Here is an 8,355-nt window from a genome sequence, read left to right as displayed (position 1 = left end):
GTGGTGGTGGGCATGGTGGAGGAGGATGTAGTGGTGGAGGACATGGTGGTGGTGGTGGTGAACGTGGTGGTGGTGGACATGGTGGTGGTGGACATGGTGGTGGTGGACTTGGTGGTGGACGTGGTGGGCCTGGTGGTGGACGCGGTGGTGGTGGTGGACGCGGTGGTAGTGGTGGACGTGGTAGTGGTGGACGCGGTGGTAGTGGCGGACGTGGTGGTGGCGGACTTGGTGGTGGTGGACGTGGTGGTGGTGGATGTGGTGGTGGACGTGGTGGTGGTGGATGTGGTGGTGGACGCGGTGGTAGTGGTGGACATGGTGGTGGTGGTGGACACGGTGGTAGTGGTGGACGCGGTGGTAGTGGTGGATGCGGTGGTAGTGGTGGACGTGGTGGTAGTGGTGGACGTGGTGGTGGACATGGTGGTGGTAGACGTGGTGGTGGTAGACGTGGTGGTGGTGGACGTGGTGGTGGTGGACGTGGTGGTGGTGGACGTGGTGGTGGTGGATGTGGTGGTGGAGGACGTGGTGGTGTTGGACTTGTTGGTGTTGGACTTGTTGGTGTTGGACTTGTTGGTGTTGGACGTGCTGGGGGATGTGGTGGTGGTGGATGTGGTGGTGGACGTGGTGGTGGTGGACGTCGTGGTGGTGTGGACGAGGTGTTGGCGAATGTGGTGGTGTTGGACGTGGTGGTCATGGTGGTGGACGTGGTGGTGTTGAACGTGGTGGATGTGTTGAACGTGGTGGATGTGGTGAACGTGGTGGTTGTGGTGAACGTGGTGGTTGTGGTGAACGTGGTGGTGGTGAACGTGGTGGTGGTGAACGTGGTAGTGGTGGTGGACGTGGTGGTGGTGGTGGTGGATGTGGATGTGGTGGTGGTGGTGGTGGTGGTGGTGGTGGACGTGGTGGTGGACAACTATTGGGTAGGAGGGTGCTGGCAGAATGCGGAAGGAGAGGAGGATCTCTAAGGGGGCACATCGTAGAGCAGAAATAGGCCAAATATTAGAAAAAATAAACGGCGAGTAGATAGAACACGAAACACGAGACTGGGGTGGTCCCTTCTTATAGCGTGAGTGAATGTTCCTTATTACCACGTTTTTAGTAAACATGGGGAGATTAATTGTTCACACATGATTAATTGATTAATCATGCATGATGATCGCGTGCAGAAGCTGGTGCTGTTCGAGTCTCGGCGTTGGCTTACCAATGTGTGATTCTGGGCAAATTAGTTAATCTCCTGTGCCTTCTAAAAGGCAATGTGTTCCTTTATGAATGTGCACTTGTGTAATGTAACTGGGTGTCTTGTAAAGGTCTCTACTACTCTTGAGTTCAGTTTGCGCTGTATGAATTTGCTAAACAAACAGTCAGCAGACCTTGTAGAGCAAGAGCCTATTATCCATTCATGTAGCGCATGCACAGCAACGAGGGCTCTGTACAGCCCAGTACTGCATTTAAAATTTAAAGTGCAATGCTCCGTTAATTAAAAAAATCACGTTGTGCCTGCAGTGAGAGTGGCTCATGTAATGTAACTGGGTGTCTTGTAAAGGTCTCTACTACTCTTGAGTACAGTTTGTGTTGTATGATTTTGCTAAACAAACAGCCAGCAACCTTGTAGAGCAAGAACCTATTATATCTGTTCATGTAGCACACGCACAACAATGAGGGCTCTGTACAGCGCAGTACTGCACACTACACAACAAACAAATATCCGTTATTGGAGTTACGCAACGGGAGGTTCCTGAGCGGATGATGGGGGGGAGGAGGGGAGGGGGGGGGAGGGACAAGGGGTTTGGGGACTGAGGGGCTAGTTGGGGGGGGAGTTCGGGGTTTCATTAAGGCGAGAACAGAAAAGTAGGCACACACAATAACCTGAGTCCAAACTCCTGAGGAAGACCAACCAGGCATGGGGGTGTGTATTTACTGCCGCCGCCCGGCCCCCGGGATGTGGGCCTGCAGGCTGTGTACACGAGAAGTGGATGAACCTGACTATAGCACTGTGAATGATGCTGAATATGTGCGCCTATTGGCCTGTGTAAAGTGTGTCTACAATAAAAATTACTTTAAAAAAAAAAAAAAAAAAAAAAAACAAACAAATATCCGTTCATGTAGGGCACGCACAGCAATGAGGGCTCTGTACAGTCCAGTACTGCATTTAAAATTTAAAGCGCTTTAAAGCGCAATGCTCTGTTAATAAAACCAAAACACAACACGTTGTGCCTGCAGTGAAAGTGGCTCACAAAGAAAAGAAAAAAGTGCTTAACAGCTAATTAAGAGACCCTGTCTCCTGCTGCAAGTAGAAGATCCAGTCCCGGTGGGCGGGGCCAAAATTGGACAGGGTGGTAACCAGGAGGTACTAAAAAGCCTCCTGGACAATTGTAACACCCGGTTTTGCATAATGGGTGATGCAAAATGACGCGCACCAATGCACAATACGGGCGGAGAAGAAAGCGAGCTTCTGGAATCGTGTTGATTCCAAGAAGCCCTCGCAAGGTGAGAGTAGCGCATGCGCGCTGCTAACGCCAGGCGAGACCTAAAAAGAAGCGCGTCGCATCCCCTGAGTGGCTTCTTTGAAATCACGTTCTACATTTTGGCAAACTTGAAGGAGCTAATTGGGGGATGTGCACTGATTTGTTCCTCCAATGCTGCCAGAATTACCGATAGGGCTCAAGGGATCATTTTGTTTTAAATGGGGAAAAATTAAATAGAATTTAGTATTGGACCTTCTAGCTCAAGGGATTGCTCTCGCTGATCTCTACCCATGAAGGGGGAGCAGAGGAGCCAACGCCTGTGATTTGATCTTCCTGAGGAATTGAAAAAACTGCATTTCAGTACAAACACATATTCTATTAGCTCTCTACCCCCTCCCCAAACCGCCGCCCCCCCACCCACACTCCATTTTCAGAGAAACTCAAATGACTCCTCAACACCTGGGGTTCATTTTCTTTGTCAAACTGAGAAATATAAGTGAAGTTGGGAGCCAGGGACCATGTAATAAAGGGTGTCCCTCCTGACCTTAATCCACCTTTGTATTTTGGGTCTATTTGAGGAGAATATTAGGGGCTTTACCCTCCTCCCGCATTATGCTCCCTTCAAGGGACTTGAAATGCCCCCCTAAATTACAGACTGATTTATTTTTTCAAATGGGAAAATAAAATCGAAGTTTGGAGTTTGGCCATCTGGCACAAGGTGTCCCTTCATGGAGGACCTGTCCTTTTCAAGGGACCTGGACTCAAAGGAACATTTTATTTTTGTCAATGAAAAAAACTAAAAATGGAATGAAATGCTGAGCCTCTGGCAGAAGGCAGAAGAATTGTAAGCCACAGCTCAGTTGTTGGCTCTGGGTATTATTTGTTTTTGGAAAAAAAGTTATGTATCTCTGTAATGTATTAAATCTATTAGAAGATTACTGGCAAAGATGCATTTTTGATACAAAATGTTGCAAATGTAACACGTGGCCAATTTATCTTTTTCCCCATTTCCTAATATAAGAATTCCACGAAAACTTTGATTGGCGAAAACCTTGACCTTGTTTTTTTTTGTGTTTTTTTTTATCCTCCAAATATTTATTGAGCACAGTGAGAAATGAACACAAGCAGATGGTGGTGCAACATTCTACTGGTCTTTCAATTCCTTAAGTCTTCTGATGGCAGATTTCACAGTCACTGCAGATGTGGTGTTGTAGGTCCAGGCACCTCCAGCAACGATTTTCATACAGGATCCACAATGCCAGATTCCCACAGCTTTTCTCTTCATCTTGGTCTTGCCACAGAAGGAACACGTGTATTTAGCATGTTGACTGATTTCAATTTTCTTCACCATTTTTCTGAGTGAGGCTCCATAACGGGTACCATATTTACCCACAATCCCGACCTTGGTGCGCTTGGCCATTTTGCTGCAGGAATCGAGCAGAAAGAAGCACATTGACCTTGTTACACAAATTACAACTGAATGAACTTAAAAGTTTATAATGTTTTAAACTGTAAAGCTTAAAGAGATCTCACAGGAACCCCTCACCTATTTCCCCCATAAACTGCAAGCAAGTACACAAAAAAACTGGAAATATTTACCACTCAATACGCACAAAAATGAAAGAAATATTTTCCCCCTTCCACCCTGTTTTAGAAATCTGAGAAGAAATTTTAGAACAGCAAATATTTTGTTGATTCAATTTTTAAAAAAAATCCATTTTTTGGGGGGGTTGGGGATAACAACATAATTTTGTTATGCTGAAGCTATCTCCTCAGGCCTCCTCACAATGAAATCACAAACCCTGGGTATATTTACAATTTCCAACATGTGAGGTGAAAAAAAAACTCTAGCATATTTTACCTGGCTATCATTTGCTGGAATAAGTAATAAAGTGTGATTTTGTTTCCGAATGTCTTAGAGCGTGCTTATCACATACTGGGAAGATGTAGTGGTCTCTTAAACAGTTGCATAGTCTTGCTCTCAATTTCATCTTAAAAGGAATTAATGTCTTTATTGCAGTACAAATCAACGGGTGCTTTGTATCGTATTGTCTCCATCACCCATCATGTAGTCACCGCACCCTTCCATTTATAGCTCTGTTATTTTGTAGACCATCTAGAACCACAACCTATGTGTTGTCCATAGTGGTGTCATACTAGATCTGCTCTACAAAGCAGTTGCGGTGGGAGTATGCCAAGGTACCTGTTTGGACGGAGCCATTGCAAAACCTGGTTTTTCCTCCAGTATTATTGAGGAAAGTCAATATTTTATCAGGTTACAGGAACTAGTATACCGCTTCCAATCTTTCCTTTCCTTAATGTAGCATCTAATATAGTTTAACATAAGTTCCTTTCCCATGAGCCTTAGAAAAACGATAAGAATACATAAAAGTTAGTATTTCTAATATAAGCCACAGAGCAGGCAAATCTTTTCTTGGAGGGAGTAAAAATACAGCCCTCATCGCCACCATGGAAATAATGGTGCTAGCACTCAGTCAGAGAATCTGAAAGGGCAAGGCATACCAGACAAACCACAAAATCTTCAGATTGATCCATTGATTGTTGGTGCAAGAGCTATTGATGAAAAGTATAGAATTATAATCTAAAACGTCATAGAGTAACACTATTTTCAAACTCCAGTAGAGACAGAAGCAGAATAATCAGTCAGTCAGTTAAACTTTATTCGGATACAATAGTAGCCATAAAAGCACAGAATATAAATACATCACAATGATTAAAAAAGATAAAAATTCCATGTACATATATCCAAAATAATACTTTTCCTGCCCCTTTATTCAGTAATCTGCAGATATGAGAATGTCACTCAACATGCCCTTGTTGAGGGGGGTGGCTTGGACGCCGGAGAAATGGCGGCGTAATTCTGTCCTCCTCCAGGCAGCTACGATCTCCTGAATACAGAAGGCTGCAATCCGACCCCATCTCTTGATTCGAGAGGGGATTTGGATGTCGGAACATCATACCCGACGATTCTGAAAATCTGGGCCGAATCCGCACCCGGGAAGCCGAGGAAAACAACCCTTTGCCCTGACCGCCGGAGACTGCAGAGCGGGACGGAGCCGGACCCGGCTACACCCACGAGGCCTCCCGGAGCACCTGGCTCACCTCATCGCTGGGCGGGAGAGTGTTTGTACAGCGCTGTGAATGACTTCAGGAAACCAGACTTCAGCCGCTGGCGATACATCAGGGTCGTGAGTAATTAAAGCGCGCTCGCACAAGAGTTTATCGGCAAATATAAAGGGGAAAACGGCACGAAGGAATGACCATTTAAAATGGCGGTTTCCCGATGCACCCGCTCTCTCGCACAGGACACCCTGCGCCCCCGCTGCTATGGTCCGTGCTACTGATAGCAGGCTTACAGGACATTTTGCACACAAGTAATGCTCCCTAATGTGTGCACTCACTGTGTAATGGGCAAAATGGTGAAATCGATAACCTAACGAAAACGAATGAATACCAAGCCAGTGCACGTTAGTTGCCATTGTCTCACTAACGATTTACTCTCAGTGTAGGACTTGCTTGGCCACAAGGTTGTTGGAGGTCAGAGAACAGTACATACTTGCGCCCCGAATGTGACACCGATCGCATTTTCGGCAGCAAGCTGCTAGCAAAGAGACGCGCCACGCGTTTTACAAAATGGCGGCTCCTACTGATGTATCTCCGTGTGGGGCTATGTATCCAGACTAACTGTAATGCGCAAATAACATACCCATAAATACAGCGCAAATCACTATCCACAACTCCCCACTAGACCTAAAGGTACATCTGTGCGCTGTGAACTCTACATGGAGAAGCTTAATTAATCAAGGCGCTGCCCTATACTGGCGCAACACAACCCCGACACAGCGTTGTGAGCTTTGTGAAACCCAAGGAACCAAGCTGTATACTGTATATACTACTTTACGCCGCAAATTGACGAAGGGAGTCACAACGGTGTTTCCAGACCAGACTAACAGAAGGAATATAAAGGCACTAGCAATCTCCCGCCAACTACCTTCAGAATGGGAGACAAAGATAATGGAAAAACTTCTAAACGTTTGAAGTCTGACCCACCGACACCAGTCCAGGGGAAAAAGGAGATAGCTGAAGCGATGGAGACTATCTTGAGTAGACTGGAAGAAGTTAGAGACCTAGCCAAACCCACCAAAGAGGAGGTTGTTGCAGTTCGGCAAGATATCAAGGACATCAACTCGAGGCTGACGGATACCGAAAGCAGGATAAGTAAACTGGAGGATTCCGAAAATAAAACCTGCGGAGCCATCAAGAAACTCACCATGTGCTCTGATCATCTTATGAGGAAAGTTGCGGAGTTGGAGGACAGAAATAGGAGGGGGAATCTGAGAACTTTTGGTATGCCAGAAAAATCGGAGGAATCCCTAGGATCATGCATAACCTTCCTTGAACAGTGGTTTACACAGGCCACAAATCTAACTTTCACTCAGCCACTAGAGTTCGACAGGGCTCATAGAGTACCGGGGCGAATCACAAAGGATCAGAAAGGCCCGAGAGCGATAGTGTGCAAGCCGCTAAGATATCAACATACAGAGCAGATACTTACCTTTGTCCGCAAACATAACCATGTACTATGGAAAGGCCACAAAATCTTCATTTCACAGGGCTTCAGTAAAGAAACTATGGATATCAGGTAAGCTTTCCTTGCAATGAGACCACAACTAAAGTCACTTGGATACATGTATGGTGTTGTTGGGCCGACCAAGTTCAAAGTAACAATACAGGGTGTAACTCATGTGTTTTCTGAACCACAAAAGCTGCGGCGCCTACTATTCAACCAGGGGGACGGCAATATGGAAGATTCCCCCTCGGACCAGATGGGCGCTACTGCATCTGGTCTAGCATGAGCATTTGATTAACCTGAACTAATTGACCCATGATCTCTGACTTTTCATAGTCCAACTAACTGTGCTCTAAACATGGTCCCACCATTGGGTGTCTTCGCTCTGTATTATGTTCCATATGCTCTGAGACCATGGCTTTAGTCACTACTCAATGGGTCCAATTCATGATGTGGCCTCAATCTGCTAGAAATACAGGCCGGAAACGAGTGTTTAGTTTTACTGCTCTACTACTATGTTCATGGCTCACCCGCTTTGTTCTATGATCCATTTGGGTGCAATGTCAGCTGTGCTTCCCATGCTCCGAATTTGACATTATAGTCTCTATAGAGCCTATTGCAGAAATTGCTGTTGAGATTACTATGCTAGTTTTCTTATGTTCCAATACTTGCGTAATATGTTGTAACTTTGTTCTGTAGTACATGTAGTACATGTACTAGGTTTTATGTTGGTACATGTATTAGGTTTTATGTACCATCTGGGCATTCCATCAGTTATTCATCAGTTATTATTGACGTACCTCAATCCCACTGTTACAGTCACTATAGGGAGTCACTATAGTGGCCTTTGATGAGTTCACTGGTAATAGCACTGGTAATATCACTACTATTCTATCTCTTTGCCTACGTAATTGTTACATTTTTGATCGGAATTGTGTTTTGCAGCTCTTACGATTAATAGTTTTGAGTGAGCTGCTTGGAGGCGGCCTCGCGGTCTTTCCCGAGTCGCCATGCTCTTTTTCTACTATTGGGGTGGAAGGGGAGGGTTCTGGGAAAGGGAGGTGGGTGGAGGGAGGATGGAAGGGGTGAGGGGGGGATTGTTTTTGCATATTTTGTCGATTTGCTTCTTGAAACCAATTACCTATACTAACATTATATCCTGCGTACTACTGCACCCACTGTGCTTAGGCCCAACTGCAACCTCTAATATTGATATAGCTCACAGCAGTAAATCAGAATGTTATACATACGACAGATGATGGCTCCTACTATAGTCACTCCCATAGGGGCGACAACCATAGA

At 45.6% G+C, this 8,355-nt stretch overlaps 1 pseudogene; it reads right to left on the bottom strand.

Annotated features, from left to right (window-relative positions):
* Window positions 1-3,520: 3,520 nt before the first annotated feature.
* Window positions 3,521-3,882, bottom strand: LOC144782655 (large ribosomal subunit protein eL43 pseudogene; annotated as a pseudogene).
* Between the last annotated feature and the right edge of the window lie 4,473 nt (window positions 3,883-8,355).

The sequence above is a fragment of the Lissotriton helveticus genome, chromosome 9, assembly GCF_964261635.1.
Source record: "Lissotriton helveticus chromosome 9, aLisHel1.1, whole genome shotgun sequence".
Lineage (NCBI taxonomy): Eukaryota > Metazoa > Chordata > Amphibia > Caudata > Salamandridae > Lissotriton > Lissotriton helveticus.
The sequence above is the reverse complement of the archived record's forward strand: the minus strand, read 5'-3'. Positions and strand labels throughout refer to the sequence as shown.